The sequence below is a fragment of the Neoarius graeffei genome, chromosome 14 (genome assembly GCF_027579695.1).
Source record: "Neoarius graeffei isolate fNeoGra1 chromosome 14, fNeoGra1.pri, whole genome shotgun sequence".
In the NCBI taxonomy this organism is placed as follows: Eukaryota; Metazoa; Chordata; class Actinopteri; order Siluriformes; family Ariidae; genus Neoarius; species Neoarius graeffei.
In genome coordinates this window covers 4,329,942-4,354,394 of record NC_083582.1, presented here as the reverse complement: position 1 = coordinate 4,354,394, position 24,453 = coordinate 4,329,942, and the positions used below count along the sequence as shown (strand labels likewise).

Here is a 24,453-nt window from a genome sequence, read left to right as displayed (position 1 = left end):
TCCAGAGAAGTGGAGAGTCCAGCCCCTCTCGAGGAGCTGGGTTCCAGAGCCCAAGCTGTGCGTGGAGGTGAGCCCAACTATCTCTAGCCAGTACCTCTCAACCTCCCGCACAAGCTCAGCCTCTTTCCTCCCAGCGAAGTGACATTCCATGTCCCAACAGCTAGCTGCTGTGTCCGGGGATCAGGTCGTCGAGGCCCCTGCCTTCAACTGCCGCCCAATCCACACTGCACTGGCCCCCTACTGCTACCTCTGTGGGTGGTGAACCCACAGGCGGTTCAACCAGTTTAAATAATGCAAATTATCTCATGCACACTCACATACACTACTGTCAGAGCTGCTGTTATAGAACATTAATCAACACCTTCTGACCAGTCGTTTTATCCGTCATCTTGAGTTCCTTTTTGAAATAAACACATCACATTATTGAGGCTGAGAGCGTCAGACTTCACCTCTGCCACATTAAACCAAGCTGTTAAAACCATGAGACTTCACACAGGAAGCGACCACAAATAGCACTAACTCAAGTCACTGCATGCACCGAGGATAAACGAGCACAATGAAATCCTCATTATATAACGATGCGCATTAGGAAACACAACCCAACAAGTAATAACATCATCACACAGCATCGGCAGGGAGGCGTGGCCTATTCATAATCCCTGGAACTGGTTATCAGGGTTGTGATGTTGAGGTGAGATGGATGAAGACAAATACAGGACCATACTACAAGATGTCAGACTGTGGGCGGGGCTTAAACTTCCAAAAGGACAATGGCGCTAATCATACTGCATACTTCATTCCTAATTAGGAAACATTTTGCTACATCTCGTCAAATCTTAAGAAATAAACTTGTTTTGAAGTCTAATCTGGATTTATTTGTTGAACACGGATTGAACTTAATTTTTGGTGTGTTTTACAGGGTGAAGGACTTAATAAACAGCAGATTAATATGTATGTGACCCAGATGGAGATGCATTAATAAATGCTGCTAGTGAGGTCCACTGAACATTTCCATACCTGAAAGAGAACCCTTGGTGGTTTGGGAATTTTATCGGTCCGACAGGCTCGTTCGGCTGCTGAGTGCTTTGGTACATTAAGAAGCAAAGGCCGAAGAATGCTTCTGTGTTTTACAGGCTTTGGAATATCACTAGTTTCAGACGATGAACAGTGTCGATTGTTATAATCATCTATAACCAAAGGCCATTCCGCAGACCATGGAAATATTGCTGGGTCACAGTTTAAAGGGAAACTGAAGGCATAATTTTTTATTATCAAAATTTATTTATCTCATTTTATTAAATATAGGAATGTATTTTGATAGCTCTTTTGTCACTGCTATAGCAAGTTATGAGTGTTTGAAATATGCTCTGTAATATATCAGTCCATATGTCAAAGCAATGGCCATAAACGAGATTCATTAAGACCTGTGCAAGACATTGTAGGACAGAAGTAAAACGTACTGTACAGCAGAAATCAAAGTGACCAACATCTGCCAACATTGTCAAAAGAAGCACGCACTCTTTCAAATGCTGATGTAACCAAGACGGAAGTTTTGTTTGTTTTGATAGCAATCGGGAAAGTTTGAAAAGAGTAGGCAGTAATCGTCATTTAAACTCGTTTTTGTACAATATTTTGTTTGGAAAACAGTTTTCAAAATGGTGGCACTGACACCTAGCTGACACTTCACATTTCAAAGTCTCGCACAAGTCTCTTGAAGATTGCACGGATAAGTCATGCCTGCCGTGGACCAAACAAACTAAATTCAACATGGCTAAAAACTGAATAGACCTATAAGTATAATATTTAATTGCAATTAGTTGCCAATATGAGTCACGATATTAGGGTTACTAAAACCGAAAAAGTAACTGAATAACATGTTAAGTAAGAAATATGTCAGTAAACCTGCTGAAGATCAGCAAACTACAAACATGGATCCTCCAACCTACAATTCCCAGAACACACAGTGCCCTCTGTCTCCCGCCTACTGAATCACAGCTGGCTTCCATTTCATCAATCTCCTGTCCCTCCATATACAGTGGTGCTTGAAAGTTTGTGAACCCTTTATAATTTTCTTTATTTCTGCATAAATATGATCTAAAACATCATCAGATTTTCACACAAGTGTTAACAGTAGATAAAGAGAACCCAGTTAAACAAATGAGACAAAAATATTATACTTGGTCATTTATTTATTGAGGAAAATGATCCAATATTACATATCTGTGAGTGGCAAAAGTATGTGAACCTCTAGGATTAGCAGTTCATTTGAAGGTGAAATTAGAGTCAGGTGTTTTCAATCAATGGGATGACAATCAGGTGTGAGTGGGCACCCTGTTTTATTTAAAGAACAGGGATATATCAAAGTCTGATCTTCACAACACACATTTGTGGAAGTGTATCATGGCACGAACAAAGGAGATTTCTGAGGACCTCAGAAAAAGCACTGTTGATGCTCATCAGGCTGGAAAAGGTTACAAAACCATCTCTAAAGAGTTTGGACTCCACCAATCCACAGTCAGACAGATTGTGTCCAAATGGAGGAAATTCAAGACCATTGTTACCCTCCCCAGGAGTGGGCGACCAACAAAGATCACTCCAAGAGCAAGGCATGTAATAGTCGGCGAGGTCACAAAGGACCCCAGGGTAATTTCTAAGCAACTGAAGGCCTCTCTCACATTGGTTAATGCTGATGTTCATGAGTCCACCATCAGGAGAACACTGAACAACAATGGTGTGCATTGCAGGGTTGCAAGGAGAAAGCCACTGCTCTCCAAAAAGAACATTGCTGCTCGTCTTCAGTTTGCTAAAGATCACGTGGACAAGCCAGAAGTCTATTGGAAAAAATGTTTTGTGGATGGATGAGACCAAAATAGAACATTTTGGTATCAATGAGAAGCATTATTGTGGCAGTTTGTAGGAGTGGGAGGAGCACAGAAGATGGCAGGCCAGAACTGAGTTTCATAACTCATGTTTATTTTGACACTTTTCAGTGGTCTTTTTACACTCTCTAGTGTACACACACACACACACACACACACACACACACACATCAGGCGTCTGGTTGGGGAAAGAGCTCTCCCTCTGCTCTTGCTCTCTCCTTAAATAGGGCACAGTCACTGGAGAAGACACACAAACAGACGTTAATCAACCTCAGGTGCAGTGATTCTGCCACTTACCTTCCCTGACTCCGCCCTCTGGTCACAGACCGACGCTTGACCATGCCCCCGCTGCCACATACCCCCACCGCCCGACTCAGGCCGGGCAGCTGTCAGGCCTGCAGCCGACTCCCCCTCCCCCCTTGATGGGAGAGGAAGTCTGCCACAACCATCTGCGCCCCCGGCCTGTGGATCACCTTGAAGTTAAAGGGTTGGCGTGCCAGATACCAACGGGTGATCCACGCGTTGGCATCCTTCATGCGGTGGAGCCACTGAAGGGGTGTGTGGTCTGAACAGAGGGCGAAAGGGCATCCCAGAAGGTAGTACTGGAGGGCGAGGACCGCCCACTTGATCACCAGGCACTCTTTTTCAATGGTGCTGTAGCGCCCCTCATGCACTGACAGCTTCCTACTGATGTACAGCACTGGGCGGTCCTCCCCCTCCACCTCCTGGGACAAAACAGCCCCCAGCCCTCTGTCCGATGCATCCATCTGTAACATAAAAGGGAGAGAAAAGTCAGGGGAGTGTAACAGTGGCCCCCCACACAGTGCAGCCTTCATCTCAGAGAAAGCCCGCTGGCATTGCTCCATCCACTGGACCAGATCTGGTGTCCCCTTTTTAGTGAGATCAGTCAGCGGGCTGGTGACATCCGAATAATTAGGTATAAACCTACAATAGTAGCCAGCCAGCCCCAGGAACCGTCTCACCCCCTTTTTGGTCTTGGGCTTTGGTCAGGCCGCAATTGCTGCTGTCTTGTTAATTTGGGGACGCACCTGCCCGTTGCCCAAGTGGAAGCCCAGATACCGTACTTCCACCTGTCCAATCGCACACTTCTTCAGGTTGGCTGTGAGACCCGCTCCCCTCAGTGACCTAAGGATGGCCCTCAGATGTTGTACGTGCCGCGGCCAGTCATTACTATAGATAATGATGTCATCTAAGTATGCGGCCGCGTAGGTGGCGTGGGGGCGGAGGACCCTATCCAGTCACTTTGGGACTCCTCGACGATGCCCATTTCGAGCATGGCCTCGAGTTCTTCCTGAACCACTTTTTTCTTGTGTTCGGGTAGCCTGTAAGGGTGGCTGTGCATTACCACCCCCGCGGGCATCTCAATGTGGTGCTCTATGAGGTCAGTGTGGCTGGGCAGGGGCGAGAACACGTCTGAAAACTCGGTCTGCAACTGGGCAACCTCCGCAAGTTGGGTCGGGGAGAGGTGGTCTCCACAGGGGACCGGAGAGGTACGTGATGCCAGTGTTCCCTTTTGAACATCCAGCCCCAGCTCCGCCTTCTCCGGAACCACCGACACCAACGCCATGGGGACCTCCTTGTTCCAGAGTTTGAGTAGATTGAGGTGGTAAATCTGTAGCACCCCACCCCTGTCCGTTCGCCTCACCTCATAGTCGACGTCCCCGACTCGCCATGTGACCTCAAAGGGTCCTTGCCACTTGGCGATTAATTTGGAGCTCGATGTGGGCAACAGTACGAGTACTTTATCTCCCGGTGCGAACTCTCTAAGGCACGTACCCTTGTCGTACAGGCGGGTTTGCCGTTCTTGAGCATGCCGCAAATTCTCCTGGGTTAGGTGGGTGAGTGTGTCGAGTTTTGCGCGCAGGTCAATAATGTATTGAATCTCATTTTTACTTGGCGAAGGTCCCTCCTCCCAGTTTTGTTGCAGCACGTCTAAAATGCCACGCGCCTTACGCCCATATAATAATTTGAATGGAGAGAACCCCGTGGAGGCTGGTGGGACCTCTCGCACTGCAAATAACAAGGGTTCGAGCCATTTATCCCAATTATGTGCATCCTCGCTTACGAATTTCTTAATTATATTTTTGAGGGTGTGATTGAATCGTTCGACTAAACCGTCCTTTTGTGGGTGATAAACGCTGGTGCAGGTCGGCTTAATTCCTAATAACCCATACAGTTCGTTCAGTTTTCGTGACATAAACGAGGTGCTTTGATCAGTCAGAATCTCTTTGGGGATTCCAACTTGTGAGATGACGCGGAAGAGCGCTTCCGCAATACTGCGTGCTGAGATATTGCGAAGAGGCACTGCTTCCGGGTATTGCATTGCATAGTCCAATAGAACTAATATAAAGCGATACCCTCGTGTTGACCGATCTAATGGCCCGACGAGATCCATCCCAATCCTTTCGAACGTAGTCTCGATTAATGGGAGAGGGCGCAAAGGTGCTTTTGGAATTGCCACTGGATTTACTAACTGGCATTCGCGGCATGCTGTACACCACTTACGGACATCACCGTGAATCCCTGGCCAATAGAACCGGGCCATTATTCGGGCTGGTGTTTTATCCTGCCCTAAGTGTCCGGCCATGGGATTAAAGTGAGCCGCCTGGAATACCAATTTCCGGTGGCTTTTTGGAATCAAAAGCTGTGTGATTTGTTCTTGAGTCTGAGTGTCCTGCATCACTTGGTATAATCTGTCCCCACATTGCCTCATTTTTCACCAGGCTTTGGTGGATTGAGGTCTGATTACAGCCAGAGTCCACCAACGCCTGATATGTATCCCCTTGGACACTCACCGGTATGCGATATGCTCCGGCACGATCGAGGGTGGCTCCTGGCGTGTTGGGGACCTGAACCACCATGCCCACCTCCATTGCCGAGCTCTGCTGTTGGAGGTGGCCCGGCTCCCCGCAGCGCCAGCAAATCAGCCCGGGCTTCATCTCTGCACTGGCGGTCTGGGGCTCACTCACCTGAGGGGGGGAAGAGACAGACATAGAAGGGACAGACAGGAGGGCACCGTGGGTGCGGCGGGCCGGCTGGGGTGACGCCGGCCCCCGCCTCCGCGGTGGGGGAACGGGGCGAGGACGAGACACAGGAGGGGGGAGAGAGAGAGGAGAGGGAAGAAGAGGTTGTCTGCTGTCCTGCCACTGGGACAGCCACCAAATGGTCCTCCCCCAGCTCGATGGCCTGATCCAGCGATGCCGAGCAGTGGCACTGGACCCACTTTGCGGTTCCTGCCGGTAGGCAAGCGATGAACTGCTCCAGCACCACCTGATCGATGATTCCCTCGGCATTGCGGTTGTCGGCCCTCAACCACTGCCAGCAGGCATCCCGGAGTTGCTGGCCAAACATGAACGGCCAGCCGACTTCCTCCAAGCGCAGAGCACAGAAGCGCTGTCGCTGCTGTTCAGGGGTGCGCCCCACACGCTGGAGGACAGCCCGGCGGAGGTCCGCATAGACCAGCCAGCGGTCGGCAGGGAGCTGTAGTGCGGCCAGCTGTGGCTCACCTGTTAGCAGGGGGAGGAAGCGTGCCACACGCTGTTCCACCGGCCAGCCCGAGGCCTCTGCTACCTGCTCGAAGAGCATGAGGAAGGCCTCGGGGTCGTCATTCGGGCCCATCTTCATTAGGGTGAGGGGGGAAGGGCCCGCAGCAGTGGAGGTGGTGGACCCCGCCGATGCGAGGAGGTGCCAGAACACCTGTCAATCTTCCTGCTCTGCCAACACCAGGGCCTCGAACCGTTGCTCTTGCTCCTTCTGGATGGCAACTAGTGCCTGGTGCTGGCTCTGCTGGGCCGTGGCGAGGGCGTGCACCAGGTCAGCGAAAAAGGAGGACTCCATGGGGCTGCTCTTCTTCTGCGCTCCAGTCCCGGGTATCGGCACCACTGTGGCAGTTTCTAGGAGTGGGAGGAGCACAGAAGACAGCAGGCCAGAACTGAGTTTCGTAAGTCGTGTTTATTTTGACACTTCAGTGGTCTTTTTACACTCTCTCATGTACACACACACACACACACACACACACACACGCACACACACATCAGGTGTCTGGTTGGGGAGACAGCGCTCCCTCTGCTCTCGTTCTCTCCTTAAATAGGGCGCGGTCACTGGGGAAGACACACAAACACACGTTAATCAACCTCAGGTGCAGTGATTCTGCCACTTACCTTCCCTGACTCCGCCCTCCGGTCACAGACCGACGCTTGACCATGCCCCCGCTGCCACAGTTATGTTTGGAAAAAGGAAAACACTGCATTCCAGCATAAGAACCTTATCCCATCTGTGAAACATGGTGGTGGTCTTATCATGGTTTGAGCCTGTTTTGCTGCATCTGGGCCAGGACGGCTTGCCATCATATGGAATCAATTTTGTGCCAAAAGATTCCATAGAAACCCACCAACATCCCAGAGTTGAAGCTGTTCTGTATGGAGGAATGGGCTAAAATTCCTTCAAGTTGGTGTGCAGGACTGATCAACAGTTACCGCAAACATTTAGTTGCAGTTATTGCTGCACAAGGGGGTCACACCAGATACTGAAAGTAAAGGTTCACATACTTTTGCCACACAGCGATATGTAATATTGGATCATTTTCCTCAATGCATAAATGACTGAGTATAATATTTTTCTCTCATTTGTTTAACTGGGTTCTCTTTATCTACTTTTAGGACTTGTGTGAAAATCTGATGATGTTTTAGGTCATATTTATGCAGAAATATAGAAAATTCTAAAGGGTTCACAAACTTTCAAGCACCACTGTAAGCTCCCCTCACAAACACACCTTTGCAAAGTATCATTCTGCTACCAGTTCATGCCAAGCCTTGTGTCTTTCTGACTAACTACTTCATTTCTGACCCTTGCTACTTTCTTCTCGTTTCTTGCTTTGTCTTTCCTACATTACATTGTTTGCTGATCGCCCGACCCTCGCTAGTTTACTGACACGGACTCAGTCTCTCGATTTGGCTTTGTTGACTTTCTACAATATGTCTTTCTCCACGCATACCATACATCTGTAAGTGCCTGCATTCTCACAGGATACTTCACCAACATGGATGTAGCGGAGGATTCCAAACAGACTGCTTTAAATGCACAGGGGCGTTCGCTAGGAGAACATCAGCAGATGCTTGCCGATCTCAACACCCGGATGTCACAGCTCACAACCGTGATGTCGCAGGCCCTCCAAGCATGCTCCAAGTCTCCTCCAAGTCCAGTGTTGCAACTCCAAACTCCAGAGAAGTTCTCTGGAGATGTCATTGCATGTAAAGGTTTCCTATTACAATGTTCTATGTATTTCGCCATCATCCCAAACCTATCAGATGAGCATAAGATTGCTAAATTTCTGTCTTTTCTCACTGGCAAAGCACTCCACTGGGTTACTGCAATCTGGAACAAGGGTGGTGAGCAAACCAAGTCCTACGAATGGACCATGTGCCAAGGTCCTTTTGCCATGGTCTCCATCCTAAGATCATTAATGAACTGGCTTGTAGAGATGAGAACCTTTCTCTTGACTCCCTTATAGATTTATCTATCTGTCTCAAACAATTGTTAAAGCACCGACCCTCCATTCATGATTGTGCCAGGACTGCTCCCCCGTCAGAGGACAGCGCACCCATGGAGGTCTCTCGCACTAGGTTAACACATGCTGAGCATGCTAGACGACACAAGGAGGGGTTGTGTTTCTACTGTGGGAGCGCTGAACATTACATCCGGAACTGTCCGATCGGACCAGCCCGTGAGAACCCAGCCGAGAAACCCATACAATCTACAAGTCCAGTAAGAAAGCTCTCCTCAAAGTCTTTCCAGTTACCAGTGCTACTAAAAGTTACATCCTCCATTCACACCTGATCTGCTTTCATCGATTCAGGGGCAGAGGGGAACTTTTAACAATAAAGCCATCGTGCAGAAGTTCAACCTGCCCATCACCCCACTGCACAGAACACTCAGCATTCGGACCATCAATGGAGGACCCATAGGTGACGGGCTGGTCACCTCCCACACCCAACCTGTGCAGATCCAGGTCAAGGCATTACATAAGGAGCTCATATCCCTCTACGTTACAAGAACCGTTAACCATGATATTATCCTTGGATATGCCTGGCTGCAACTCCATGACCCTCTCATTTCTTGGCAAAACAAGGAAATTCTCCAGTGGTCACCCATGTGTTTCCAAAGCTGTCTTTCTCATCCTCAGGTCCAGGTATCCTCCACCTCTGTAGAGAGTCCTCAACCTGACTCCATGGACAACGTTCCTGACTGCTATCAGGACCGCTCTGAAGTCTTCAGCAAGGGGAAGGCCTGCGGGCTACCTCTGCACAGGCCTTATGATTGCACCATAGACTAACTACCTGGTACTGTATGTCTCCACCCCATGGTCACATTTATCCCTTGTCCCAAAAGGAACATGCTGCCATGGAGGATTACATTTAGGAGGCCCTCAAACAGGGATACATTCATCCATCCAAATCTCCCGCATCAGCTGGTTTCTTTTTTGTGGAGAAATGTGGAGGCGGACTGAGGCCCTGCCTAGATTACAGAGGTCTAAACCAGGTCAGTGTCAAGTATCCTTATCCTCTTCCCTTCATTCCAGCATCTCTGGAACAACTACGGACCGCTTAAATATTCTCCAAACTAGACCTGCACAGTGCACACAATCTGATCCGGATCAAGAAGGGTGACGAGTGGAAGACTGCTTGTAGCACCACTGCTGGACACTTCGAATACTAGGTCATCCCTTATGGCCTTTCTTCAGATCCCAGCATGTTCCAATGTTTCGTCAATGACATGCTACAGGACATGCTGGGCAAATATGTCATCGCGTACATTAATGATATCCTGATATACTCCTCAAATATCCATCTTCACCAGGTACACGTCAGGGCAGTCCTCAGGCAACTACTGGAAAACAACCTCTACGTGAAGGCTGAGAAATGTGAGTTCCATCAAAGCAGGATCTCCTTCCTGGGCTACATCATCAGCGCCAGTGGAGTAAGCATGGACTCATCCAAGGACTCAGCCGTAACATCCTGGCCAACACCCAGATCGATCAAAGATCTTCAATGCTTCCTAGGCTTTGCAAACTTCTACCGCCAGTTCATCCCAAACTTCAGCACTCTGGCAGGCCTTCTAACCATGCTGCTGAAGAAAGGTCCCAAGAGCCTATGCTGGAACCCAGCTGTAGAAGAAGCCTTCAGCTGACTAAAGCAAGCCTTCGCGTCAGCTCCAATACTCCAGCATCCTGACCCTGCAAAACCATTCATCATAGAGGTTGATGTGTCTGACACTGGAGTAGGGGCCATCTTGTCCCAACATTTCAGGGAGAAACAGAAACTACACCCCGTAGCCTTCTTTTCAAATAAACTAACTTCAGCAGAGAAAAATTATGACATAGGAAATGGAGAACTGCTTGCTATTAAACTAGCTCTTGAAGAGTGGTGGCACTGGTTAGAGGTAGCCACTCACCCCTTCATCATCATCAGTGATCATAAAAATCTTGAGTACCTCAGAAAGGCCCAGAGATTGAACCCACGTCAGGCCAGGTGGGCACTATTTTTCACTTGCTTTGACTTCACTATCTCATTCTGTCCTGGTTCCAAAAATGTCAAGGCAGATGCTTTATCCAGGGCATCCGGCCCATCCCACCATGAAACCAATTTACATCCCATTGTCCCACCACAATGTTTCATAAAATCCATCACCTGCGAACTGGACAAGGAAATCAATGAATCACAGCCTCAAACTCTGCTGGTTCACCTCCCAACTGGCCTTCTCTTGGGTGGCATGGTGGTGTAAGTGGTTAGCCTGGTTGCCTCACAGCAAGAAGGTTCTGGGTTCGAACCCAGCGGCCGGCGAGGGCCTTTCTGTGTGGAGTTTGCATGTTCTGTCTGTGTGGGTTTCCTCTGGGTGCTCCAGTTTCCCCCACAGTTCAAAGACAGGCGGTTAGGTTAATATGGGATGGCCTTGGGCTGAGGTGCCCTTGAGCAAGGCACCTAACTCCCAACTGCTCCCCAGGCACTGTTAGCATGGCTGCCCACTGCTCTGGGTATGTGTGTGTGCTCATTGCTCACGTGTGTGTTCACTGCTTCAGATGGTTTAAATGCAGAGAGGAAATTTCACAAGTGTGTGATGAATAAAGTTGTGCTTTCTTTCTTTCTTTCTTTCGTTTTCTATGTGCCAAAGCATTTTCGCAGTAAACTCATCACCTGGGCACATGCATCTCCCACCACAGGACATCTGCACAGCCAGCATATGCACCAGCTGCTAAAGAACAGGTACTGGTGGGAGAACATGTCAGAAATTTACCAATTCATCGCCTCCTGCTCCGAATGCGCTCAAGAAAAGGTCCTGAGAGCCCCCCCCCCCCAGCCGCTGGCAAACTATGCCCACTACCCATTCCCCAAAGGCCATGGTCTCACCTGGCTATCAACTTTATCATGGATCTTCCTCCCTCTCAAGACAACACCACGATAATGGTAACCATAGACAGATTTTTGAAAGCCTTGAAACTCATCCCACTGCCTGGTATCCCCACAGCCTCTCAAACCACAGTGTTCTTGTTCCAGCATGTCTTCCGGTACTATGGCATCCCAGAAAACATAGTTAGCGTCCGGGGACCCCAATTCATTTCAAAGTTTTGGACAAGTTTCATGGAGAGGTTGGAGGTATCCATGAGCCTCACTTCCAGCTATCACCCTCCATCCAATGGTCAGGTAGAGAGAGCTAACCAGGAAATTGGCTGCTTTCTCAGGGTTTATTGCATGCACAACCAGGGGGACTGGGCACGTTTCCTGCCCTGGGCTGAATATGCACAAAACTCACTGAAACACTCTGCCACCCAACTGACACTGTTTCAGTGCATACTCTGCTACCAACCACCCTTGTTCCCCTGGGATGACATGATGACAAGCCATTGATGACTGACTGGTTCAAGCGCAGTCAGTCCATCTGGGAGGAGGTTCACCAACGTCTGGAATCAGTCTGTGCCAAGTACAAGATATATGCAGATAAGCATAGAGGAGAGACTCCCAACTTCCTCCCTGGTGACAGAGTATGGGTGGCCATGAAAAACCTAAGGGAGACCAACATCTGCAGGAAGCTCCAACCTCGCTACATCAGGCCATTGAAAGTCCTGTGTTGCATCAACAAAGTGTCATAGCATTTTGAACTCCCTCCCCACAGCCAAATATCACCCACTTTCCATGTCTCACACCTTAAACCTGCCATCCTGGGACCCCTTGCTGGCAACACACCAACCCAAGAACACCCCTCACTCAACCTTGAAGGAGATCCCATCTACCAGGTCAACAAGATCCTTGATTCAAGACGTAGAGGAAGCCAAGTTGAGTCCATGGTAGACTGGGAGGGGTACGGGCCAGAGGAACAAAGCTGGGTCAAATCCAAAGGCATCCTTGACCCCCTTCTGAAGCAGGAGTTCCATGCCCAACATCCTAGCAAACCAGCACCCAGAGGTAGGGGTCATCCCAGAAAGGTTGTAGCTCCCAGAGGTAGCTCCTTGGGGGGGGGGGGGAAATCTGTCAGTAAACCTGCTGAAGATCAGCAAACTACAAACATGGATCCTCCAAACTCCAATTCCCAGAACACACAGCGCCCTCTGTCTCCTGCCTACTGAATCACAGCTGGCTTCCATTTCCTCATTCTCCTGTCCCTCCATATAAGCTCCCCTCACAAACACACCTTTGTGAAGTATCGTTCTGCTACTAGTTCATACCAAGCCTTGTATCTTTCTGACTGACCACTTCATTTCTGACCCTTGCTACTTTCTTCTCGTTTCTTGCTCGTTGTCTTTCCTACGTTATATTGTTCGCTGATCGCTCGACCCTTGCTAGTTTACTGACACTGACTCAGTCTCTCGATTTGGCTTTGTTGACTTTCTGCAATCTGTTTTCCTCCGCTCATACATCTGTAAGTGCCTGCATTCTCACAAAATAAAGCAAGTTTAAAAAGGACTTCACTTCCCCTTTAAGTATGTCTTTTTCCCACCAGAGAAATGTAAGCTACAAACACTTGTCCATTTCGATTCAGTTCGAAGGTTTTCACTGTGGATCAAATTTAGCAATTTCTTTCTTCTCTTCTGCTCAACTGGGAGTTGATAAAAGCTCAAATGAAGTGTTCTCTTTGTTGTGGAGACACAGTAAAGCACACAGCAGTTCACTTTAGGCGGCACAATAAAAACTGGTTACACAGAACAATGCAGTTTAACAAAGGCGAAAATAAACAATACAGTAGAGCTGACCCCGGGTATTGCCCATAATACATTGCGGTAAACAAGCGATGATGTAGTTATGGGTTAGGGTCATTTTGAATAGGTATATATTTGACCATTGATCTTGATTGAGTGGAAGTAAACAGTATCAATAACTGACACATTTATTTTATTCAAGATTAAAGTATTATCCGCACACACATTTTACCAGCAATAGCGAGTAATGAGAAAACACGATAGTTATCACAAAGTGATCTGTTGCTTTTCTTGAAAAATATGACAATTGAAGCATCTTTGAATTCTTGAGGCCCCTGTCTCCCAACATTGCACCAAGATTTCTGTGAGTTTCTTTATAAGAAACCGTCCACCACAGGTCCACCTTGTTACAAATATTGTTTATATTAGTAGAGTTTATCATCTTAACACTATGGGACAAACTATTTGACAACGATTTCAGGAAAATTGCGACTCAGTTATACACATTTACTGTAAAATAAAATGTCATTATATTTTTATCATTATATTCATTATCAAAGGAATACTTCGAGGATCTCCTCAATCCCACCATCATGTCTTCCATTGAGGAGACTGAGCATGATGACTCAGAGGTGGACTCATCCATTACCCAAGCCGAAGTCATTGAGGTGGTTTGCAAGGTGTGTAACTCAAAATTATGACTCACTTACACACATTTACTGTAAAATAAAATGTAATGATATTTTTACTTTTGTTTTTCTTGCTTTTCTTTTTGCTCTTCTTTTTTTGCCAATTAAAACAAATATTATGACAGGCTACAAACACAGAGAGATTCTTACCTGATGATACTTGATGATATCTCTCCCTCGGACTGACAGTTGATTTCTTACACAGGCTTTATACCACCAGCTGAGCATAACTTTTGCTTTTGTTTGGGTTTTTTGCTTGGTTGTTTTGTTTTTTAGACATATTCCTCTGCAGATGATGGTAAATCTTTGTTACTCCAGCTGAACAGGTTCCTCAATACATTCCTCTCAAGTCTCAAAAACACATCAGCTCCAAAACAATAAAAATATTCAGAACTCAGATACGCAAGGCTACTGATACAATCTAATCTCAGATTTATTCTGGTCATCTCATTGTAGAGCTCTCTGAGGTGTGGGTGGAGCACAGAGGATGGCAGGACAAAGTTTCAGGTACGAATCGGCTTTTATTGCCAGACTTTCCAGTATAACAACACCGTTTTATTCTGGTAAATACACACATACACGCTGTGTTCTTGTCCCGGGAAGAGCTCTCCTCTGCTCTCCCTCTGCCTCCTTAAATAGGGCGCGGTTACTGGGAAGACACACAAACACAGGTTAATTACCGTCAGGTGTAGTGATTCTGCCATGCACCTTCCCTGGCTCCGCCCTCCTGTCACAGACCGGCGCTTGACCATGCCCCCGCTGCCACACTCATCTCATCTCATTATCTCTAGCTGCTTTATCCTGTTCTACAGGGTCGCAGACAAGCTGGAGCCTATCCCAGCTGACTACGGGTGAAAGGCGGGGTACACCCTGGACAAGTCGCCAGGTCATCACAGGGCTGACACATAGACACAGACAACCATTCACACTCACATTCACACCTACGCTCAATTTAGAGTCACCAGTTAACCTAACCTGCATGTCTTTGGACTGTGGGGGAAACCGGAGCACCCGGAGGAAACCCACGCGGTCACGGGGAGAACATGCAAACTCCACACAGAAAGGCCCTCGCCGGCCACGGGGCTCGAACCCGGACCTTCTTGCTGTGAGGCGACAGCGCTAACCACTACACCACCGTGCCGCCCTATTCTGGTCATTAAGGTCTTTTTTATTTGATTAATTGATGATATTTTATTATATTGTAACACCTTTTTCCCTAGTGTTTTAATCTACACTGAGGTCACACTCATTTCAAACAAACAGGATCCTGGGTTTCCAGCTGCTGATGAGGAATTAATGGATTTCCTGTCTACTATTAAAGTTAGCAGATTTAGTATCAACATTAGAATAGGTGAGTACTGTATGAATTTAGTAAGTAACTGGTGCAGTGCCTCCACTGAAGAAATACTTTCCCAGTGGTCCCTGGCAGAAACCATGTAAATCTTCAGAATTTATGTACAATAAAAACAGGAAATGTAACACGGGCGATTGCTCCAAGACAATGAGGGAGGCTCAGCCTCCTCTAAAAATGACGAACATCATGTAGGATGAATTGCGCTAGGCTTGTGTTATAGCCGACCTTATAACATTGCTATTTCAGATCCAGAATCATAGAAATATATGTGCTCAACCCAACTACAGTGCGAAATCATTCCCTTATAACTTTAACGTGTGCGTGAGTTTTCCCCCCCGTGACAGCGCGATGCAGCGCAGCCTCAGTGTACTTCAATGACATTTGGGAGCTATGCGCTTTTCAATCTCAAAATGCAAGACGATTATTGGACAAATACTGCGAAAACGCCCACCCACGGAGTCTCACGGACTCCCAGCCTCAGTGGACTTCAATGGCATTTGGGAGCTATGCGCTTTTCAATCTCAAAATGCAAGACGGTTATTGGACAAATACTGCGAAAATGCCCGCCTACAGACTCCCAGCCTCACATGGGAGGGACATGGCAGTTTCCGCGAGGAGACTGGTGATTGGTGAAAGCGGCCGGCTATTTTTTTTGATTGACAGCTCATTTCAACTATAGACAGGTAGCGGTGAATTTCAGTTCAGTCCCATGCGGATTCACAAGTGCTGTGGTGTATTGTAAGAGATCAGCTTACATTTCGATTTCATTCATTACATACGGTTTCTACCAGCTTTTTTAGTTTGTATATATTTTCATTGTAAATAAAGTGTAAATATAGTGTTGTCAAGTTTGCTATCTTAGTTCCAGAAATTTCATTTATTTGAGTGACTGAACTTGAACTTGAGGGGGCTAGTCAGCTAGCAAGAAAGCTGCGCACGGATGCCAAGCATTGCTGATTTAATTTTGGCGAAGCCATTTGCCAGTCTTCCTTTCGAGGAAAAAATTAAAATTAAAGAGCAGGGTAGACCAACGCCTCAAATTGACTTGGTGAAAAAGGTAGGGAATAATACTCGTTCCTTTCAGCTCTCCTGGTACGAGAAAGTGAATTGGCTAACAGCAAGTGACCCACATCAACAACAGTAAATAGGATACTTTAGTAATATGTCATGGATGGACCAAAAATATAGAATCTATTTAAAATGTTTATGCTGAGTATATTATATTGGAATATATATTTTTCTGGATATGAATTAAACACAGCTACAATTTGGAAAACATTTTTAAACAAAAACACAGCCGAGAACATTTCACACTACAGACCTGGATTAAAAGTGAAGGGTTATCAAAATTGTCAATAAAACATTTCTCAGTCAAAATAAGTAAAATATAGGGAAAGTGTGTTTGAATGAAATGTGTGGCACCCAGCTCTATGTTTGGCTCCCCAAGGTCAGTGCTTGTGCCTATTCCAGAACACTCTGCTGTTACTGCTGAGGTTCCTGACAAAGAGCTGCTTTCAATAATGATCAATTTTTAAACAACATGCCACAATTTTAAAATATAAAATGTTAAAATATACCCCCCCCCAACACCACCATCATGTATATTGGACAGTAGGCTAATGGGCCAAAAGAACCTGTTATTTCACAGTTTGTGATGCTGCCAACAATCAGCCAGATCAGAGGCAAGAGTATGGGCAAAATTGATGTTTTTTTCGTTTAAAATCTAGAAATATTGTAACCGACCAGCCTCCCCTGTTTGAAAGACTACCAGCCGCCACTGAAATGTAAAGAGTAGTTCTTATTACCAGGAAGTGTCAGTTAAACTACAGTAAGGCAATGCCACACTTCAAATACATTTTAACAAATAGGTGACATTTATTTTATCTTATGTTCAAATGAAATAAAGTGTAAGAATGTCTGTCTTTTTTTTATACATTTCAGCAGGAAACATCCATCATGTCCAAATAAAAGAAACCAGCACATTGTGGTAATTACAGTCATTTTCCATAAACATCTCATCTCTCATCTCATTATCTCTAGCCGCTTTATCCTGTTCTACAGGGTCACAGGCAAGCTGGAGCCTATCCCAGTTGACTATGGGTGAAAGGGGGGGTACACCCTGGACAAGTCGCCAGGTCATCACAGGGCTGACACATAGACACAGACAACCATTCACACTCACATTCACACCTACGCTCAATTTAGAGTCACCAGTTAACCTAACCTGCATGTCTTTGGACTGTGGGGGAAACCGGAGCACTGGGAGGAAACCCACGCGGACACGGGGAGAACATGCAAACTCCGCACAGAAAGGCCCTCGCCGGCCACGGGGCTTGAACCCGGACCTTCTTGCTGTGAGGCGACAGCGCTAACCACTACACCACCGTGCCGCCCTTCCATAAACATTAGTGTAATCTAGTTAAATAAAATTATTAACATAGTAAAGGCCAAATCATTGCTATTTTAAAAGGGCCTTACAATATCATTACGTGATATGTTAGAAATTAAATAATTTTTAAAAGGATGTTTTTAGAGTCTAGCACGCTGAGACTTTTAATACAGTCTTTCTCTACACCATTATTCATGAATTAATAATATCATCATGTTAACCTGTTAAAACCAGTTTAAAAATTATTAAAAATTTGTTTTATACATCAGGGGTGGGTTTCCAAAAAGACTCTTAAGGTTAAGAGTGTCTTTAACTGCCTCTTAAGATCCATTGTTAAGTTAACATGGTTTTCCCAAACAATGTCGTAGCCAAAGTAGTGCTTTAGTTAAGTGTTTCTCAACCACTGGGCCACGGCCCATTACTGGGCCATGAAACGCCATCTAGTGGGCTGCGAATTTTTATCAAGTTTGAAGCCAAACATTAAATAGTTCGGGATGTTGTAGTGTCCTAAATCCAGTAGCTGGTTTGCTGAACACTTTTCAAGTGGAATAAATACATTTGTGGGTGAATTAAGGAGAACAAGCCTTTATTTTTGTCACATTCCTCATTTACATTTAAGCCGTGTGCATATACACATACACAGAGAGAAAGAGAGAGAGAGAGAGAGAGAGAGAGAGAGAGTGCAGTGGGCAGAATAAATAAATATGTTTGTGGGTAAATTATATGGATCTGTGATGCCTGCTGGAAGAGAAGATCAGGAGGATTGAGGATCGAGTGGCTGTGGTTTGTTTTCATCCGATACTGAAACTTGTAGCGTTCAAACAACCATCGCAAAGACGTGGACAAAAAGCCCAGAAACTCCTCCTTACCCAGGCAAAAACAATACAAGATTTATCTTGTAGTGTCCTTATCCCCAGATCTTTAACCCAGCCACATATAAAAAGTTGTTCTCCTCCATGCTCTTCCAGGTTTTCATCTGTGTGTCCATGTAGAACGACACCTGCAGCACCAGATAGTTTGAGATGTCGGGGAACTCAATGGATGGATAATTTTCCAACTCATAATGAATGAATGAATGAATGAATGAATGACATTATTTAAACACGATAAGTTGATCAGCAGAGCTGGTGGGGTCATGTACAGATACAAATAACTATAACCCCGATTCCAAAAAAGTTGGGACAAAGTACAAATTGTAAATAAAAATGGAATGCAATAATTTACAAATCTCAAAAACTGATATTGTATTCACAATAGAACATAGACAACATATCAAATGTCGAAAGTGAGACATTTTGAAATTTCATGCCAAATATTGGCTCATTTGAAATTTCATGACAGCAACACATCTCAAAAAAGTTGGGACAGGGGCAATAAGAGGCTGGAAAAGTTAAAGGTACAAAAAAGGAACAGCTGGAGGACCAAATTGCAACTCATTAGGTCAATTGGCAATAGGTCATTAACATGACTGGGTATAAAAAGAGCATCTTGGAGTGGCAGCGGCTCTCAGAAGTAAAGATGGGAAGAGGATCACCAATCCCCCTAATTCTGCGCCGACAAATAGTGGAGCAATATCAGAAAGGAGTTCGACAGTGTAAAATTGCAAAGAGTTTGAACACATCATCATCTACAGTGCATAATATCATCAAAAGATTCAGAGAATCTGGAAGAATCTCTGTGCGTAAGGGTCAAGGCCGGAAAACCATACTGGGTGCCTGTGATCTTCGGGCCCTTAGACGGCACTGCATCACATACAGGCATGCTTCTGTATTGGAAATCACAAAATGGGCTCAGGAATATTTCCAGAGAACATTATCTGTGAACACAATTCACCGTGCCATCCGCCGTTGGCAGCTAAAACTCTATAGTTCAAAGAAGAAGCCGTATCTAAACATGATCCAGAAGCGCAGACGTCTTCTCTGGGCCAAGGCTCATTTAAAATGGACTGTAGCAAAGTGGAAAACTGTTCTGTGGTCAGACGAATCAAAATTTGAAGTTCTTTACGGAAATCAGGGACGCCGTGTCATTCGGACTAAAGAGGAGAAGGACGACCCAAGTTGTTATCAACGCTCAGTTCAGAAGCCTGCATCTCTGATGGTATGGGGTTGCATTAGTGTGTGTGGCATGGGCAGCTTACACATCTGGAAAGACACCATCAATGCTGAAAGGTATATCCAGGTTCTAGAGCAACATATGCTCCCATCCAGACGACGTCTCTTTGAGGGAAGACCTTGCATTTTCCAACATGACAATGCCAAACCACATACTGCATCAATTACAGCACCATGGCTGCGTAGAAGAAGGGTCCGGGTACTGAACTGGCCAGCCTGCAGTCCAGATCTTTCACCCATAGAAAACATTTGGCGCATCATAAAACGGAAGATACGAGAAAAAAGACCTAAGACAGTTGAGCAACTAGAATCCTACATTAGACAAGAATGGGTTAACATTCCTATCCCTAAACTTGAGCAACTTGTCTCCTCAGTCCCCAGACGTTTACAGACTGTTGTAAAGAGAAAAGGGGATGTCTCACAGTGGTAAACATGGCCTTGTCCCAACTTTTTTGAGATGTGTTGTTGTCATGAAATTTAAAATCACCTAATTTTTCTCTTTAAATGATACATTTTCTCAGTTTAAACATTTGATATGTCATCTATGTTCTATTCTGAATAAAATATGGAATTTTGAAACTTCCACATCATTGCATTCTGTTTTTATTTATAATTTGTACTTTGCCCCAACTTTTTTGGAATCGGGGTTGTACAAATACAAAAGACTAAAAATAAACACAATCTTAAAAAGAACTTAAAATCTGTTGATTACCAGTTAATTATCTTCACATTAAGTTAATTAATAGTATGCATAACTATTGTCTTTGTATTTAGTTCCAGCTACAATAGGATCAAAATTACTCTACTAATGTCACATTTAGCAAGTAAACTTTTCTTTCATAAGAAAAATCCTTCTTTGTTAGCGTGTAAGGATCTGAGCCCATTGAGTGGTTTCTGTATCCACTTCTTTTGAGTGAACTTCTTGGTTTTAATAACTTGCTAGTTTGCTGAACAAAAAACATGGCAATAAGTTCTTGTGTTAATGGACCAGACTTCACTTTTGGATCATTAATCCTTTCTGACTGAGAATGACCTGCATGTAGGTTTTGGCTTCTGGCACATCCATACAGTTTTAAATATAATACCTACAATTACAAACAGCTTGTTTTATTACATTTATTTAATTCCTGGGCTCCCATCTGTGACAGGGAGTGATGTCGCATCCCATTAATACACTTTACAATAGATTATTAGATTCTAATACAATAGATGAGCCAAAATAATTGGGGATCTTTTTTAATGGGCCTTGACTCATGACAAGTATGAATAGGTGGGCCTCGAAGCAGAAAAAGCTGAGAACCCCTGATTTAGTTCACTCTTCACTTATGATGGACCTGGATCACTCTTTCACAACAAAGAGCGTCTCTTCATAGCCGAATACACAGAATGCACGCGCGCCTCCGAGGGACTCTCACAGTCAGTGGGCGGAGACTGGTGTTCAATCTGCTGCTGGTGTTAAATTACTTCTCTTGTACATTGGAAGTGCATCGAGGTACATCAAGTTAATTACCTCCGCCAAGGAGGTTATGTTTTCGGTAGCGTTGGTTTGTTTGTCTGTTAGCAACATTACGGAAAAAGTTATGAACGGATTGCTCTGAAATTTTTTCCAGAGGTGTGACTGGGCACAAGTAACAATCCATTAAATTTTGGCAGTGATCCGGTTCACCTTCTGGATCCAGGATTTTTTTAAAGGATTCTTTATCATTGCGAGATGAGCTGCTTGGCAGAGGTCTGCGCTCTCTGAGTGCTTTTCTAGTTATTAAATAAATCTACACAAAACATTTTAAATATATTTCAAGATGATATGGAATTACGTATAGATTTCGTAATGTCACATTGATATCATCACATTCAGAGGTGGGTAGTAACGCGCTACATTTACTCCGTTACATTTACTTGAGTAACTTTTTGGATGAATTGTACTTGTAAGAGTAGTTTTAATGCAGCATACTTTTTACTTTTACTTGAGTATATTTGTGAAGAAGAAGCGGTACTTTTACTCCGTTACATTGGGCTGTATTCTGCTTGTTACTCACTACTTTATTTTTATTGATCCGTGCGATGCGTGGTCTGTTTGTTTATGTTTTGTCGAGACTTCCAGCAGAGGCTCTGTCACATGACAGCATCTCACCGATCAAATGTAGCAGCCTGAGCCATAGTGGGAGGCATACCTGTCAACTTTGAGGTTTGAAAAAAAGGGATATTTCCCAGATTTTTAACTCAAAATAAGGGAAAATTTCGGAAAGTCATACCCTTCACCAAAAGTGGGTGTGTAGTTGAATGGGAGGCAATTTTCTATCTAGTATTTGTGATTTCCTGTTCTCTGGTGCATGTTGGTGATAGCCAAGACCCAAACTCAATATGCTTATGGTTTATAGAGTGCATTTGTGAATAAACTATACATTTATTTTTATTTGCTTTCAGTGGTACCAGTTATTTCCCAAATTAAGCGCTAAAATACGTATCTTATGTTAAAATAAGAAAGGTCATTATATAACCAGTCAATAAATTCAATTCCATTGCAATTTATTATGGTTTTACCATAGTCATGGCCTCGGAATAATAGATAGATAGATAGATAGATAGATAGATAGATAGATAGATAGATAGATAGATAGATAGATAGATAGATAGATAGATAGATGTAATAAAGAGAAACTAGATGTAATAAAGAGAGAGTAATATAAGATATTAAACCAAGAGTGATTTAAAATGGGTAAGTTTCAGATAGAAAATAAAATAGACAGTGAGTGGATAAAACAGTTAATACACCAATTAGTTTACACTAGGCTATTTATGAGGTCTTAGCCAGGACATACTTAATGTAAACATGTGTAGCTTACCTTTGATTATTTGGAAGGCTTTCGTTTTCCCCATGGAAAATTTCTTTGCGATGGAAGAGTCTGGGAACATTCCAGCCATGCACTTGTTGAAATCATCAAAGAAAGAGAGGCTAATGTTTTTCTTAGCTATTAGCATCGCCATCTTCACCTCAGACCTAATCAGTGTTGCCAGATACTGCTGACGTTTTCCAAGGCAAGGCAAGTTTATTTATATAGCACATTTCATACACAATGGCAGTTCAATGTGCTTTACAGAAGCAAAAACAAAAACAGTAAACAATAGAGAAATAAAATTACATAAAATAATTTTATTTTTAATCTAAAACAATTAATTAAAAGAATTAAAAGAATTAAAAGAAAATAATAAGAATTAAACAATAGCAGAAATAAAATAATAAAATGCCAAAAAGAAAAAAGGAGAAAAAGAAAAAGAAACCAGCGGAATAAAATAGAATGAAATTAAAGTAAATTTAAAACATACAGAGAAAGTAAAGATTATAAAAAATGTAAAAAAATATTAATTATTTAACAGAAAGCATCTGAGAACAGCTTGGTCTTTAACCTAGATTTGAAGTTGCCAACAGCAGGAGAATTTTTAATGTCCTCTGGCAGTTGGTTCCATAGCTGTACTGCATAGTAGCTAAAAGCTGCTTCACCACACTTTGTTTTAACAACTGGTTTTAATAGTCAATTTTTCTGTTGCGATCTGGTAGATCTGATTGGGTTAGGCCGCTGCAACATATCAGAGAGGTAATTGGGCCCTGTACCATTTAGAGATTTATACACCAGCAGCAATACTTTAAAGTCAATTCTGTAGCTTACTGGAAGCCAGTGAAGGAACCTTAGAATTGGGGTAATGTGCTCTGTTCTTTTTGTTCATGTGAGAACCCTCGCCGCTGCATTTTGAACCAGCTGAAGTCATTTGATGGTCTTTTTTGGCAAGCCTGTGAAAAGGCCATTGCAGTAATCAACCCTACTAGAGATGAAGGCATGTATTAGTTTTTCCAGATCATTTTTTGACATAAGTCCTCTTAGTTTGGAAATGTTTTTTAGGTGATAAAATGCCGTTTTAGTGATTGCTTTCATGTGACTGTCAAAGTTTAGCTCGCTGTCAATGAAAACACCAAGATTTTTAACCATTTCTTTAGTTTTAATCCCTTTTGTGTCAAGAATAGTGGTAATCCTGAGTCTTTCATCTTTTTTTCCAAATAGAATTATTTCTGTTTTATCTGTGTTCAACTGGAGAAAATTTTGTGACATCCAGCTATTGATTTGATCGATGCACTGGTAGAGACATTCAAGGGGGGCATAGTCATTTGGTGATAGAGCAAAATAAATTTGGGTATCATCTGCATAGCAGTGATACAAAATTGAATTTTTATTGATAATTTGCCCAAGTGGGAGCATATAAAGGTTGAAAAGTAATGGTCCAAGAATCGACCCCTGGGGGACACCACAGGTCAAGGGCATTGACATTGAGGAACAATTTCCCAGGGTAACAAAGAAGCTTCTATCTTTTAAGTATGATTTTAACCAATTGATAACTTTACCAGTCAATCCAACCCAGTGTTCAAGTCGATATAGCAGTATGTTGTGATCAACAGTATCAAAAGCTGCACTGAGGTCCAGTAATACCAGGACCGATGTTCTGCCTGCATCAGTATTAAGACGTATGTCATTTATAACTTTAATCAGCGCTGTTTCAGTGCTATGATTGGCACGAAATCCTGACTGAAAATTATCAAAACGGCTGTTTGATATCAAGAAGGCAGTTAATTGATTGAAGACAATTTTTTCCAGGATTTTCCCGATGAATGGTAGATTTGATATTGGCCTGTAGTTATTTAACACTGAAGGATCCAGATTATTTTTTTTAAGAAGGGGCTTTACAACAGCTTTTTTTAGGGACACAGGAACAACGCCAGTCTCCAAGGATGTATTTATAATTTGAAGCACATCTGTAATTATAAGATGAAGAACA

General features: G+C 44.1%; 1 protein-coding gene across 4 annotated transcripts in view; it reads right to left on the bottom strand.

Annotated features, from left to right (window-relative positions):
* The window catches only part of LOC132897904 (carbohydrate sulfotransferase 3-like), a 166,384-nt gene that overhangs the window by 15,102 nt on the left and 126,829 nt on the right, over nucleotides 1–24,453 (bottom strand). Inside the window, exon 1 of one of the 4 annotated variants that reach the window (XM_060939167.1) lies at nucleotides 13,926–14,103. The exons of 1 other annotated variant lie outside the window; for it this stretch is intronic. The gene's annotated coding sequence lies outside the window, so the exon portion shown is untranslated. Of the gene's footprint in view, nucleotides 1–7,060; nucleotides 7,097–10,018; nucleotides 10,085–13,925; nucleotides 14,104–24,453 lie in introns of those variants that run through there. 2 more of the 4 variants (XM_060939170.1, XM_060939169.1) reach the window with 2 other exon arrangements.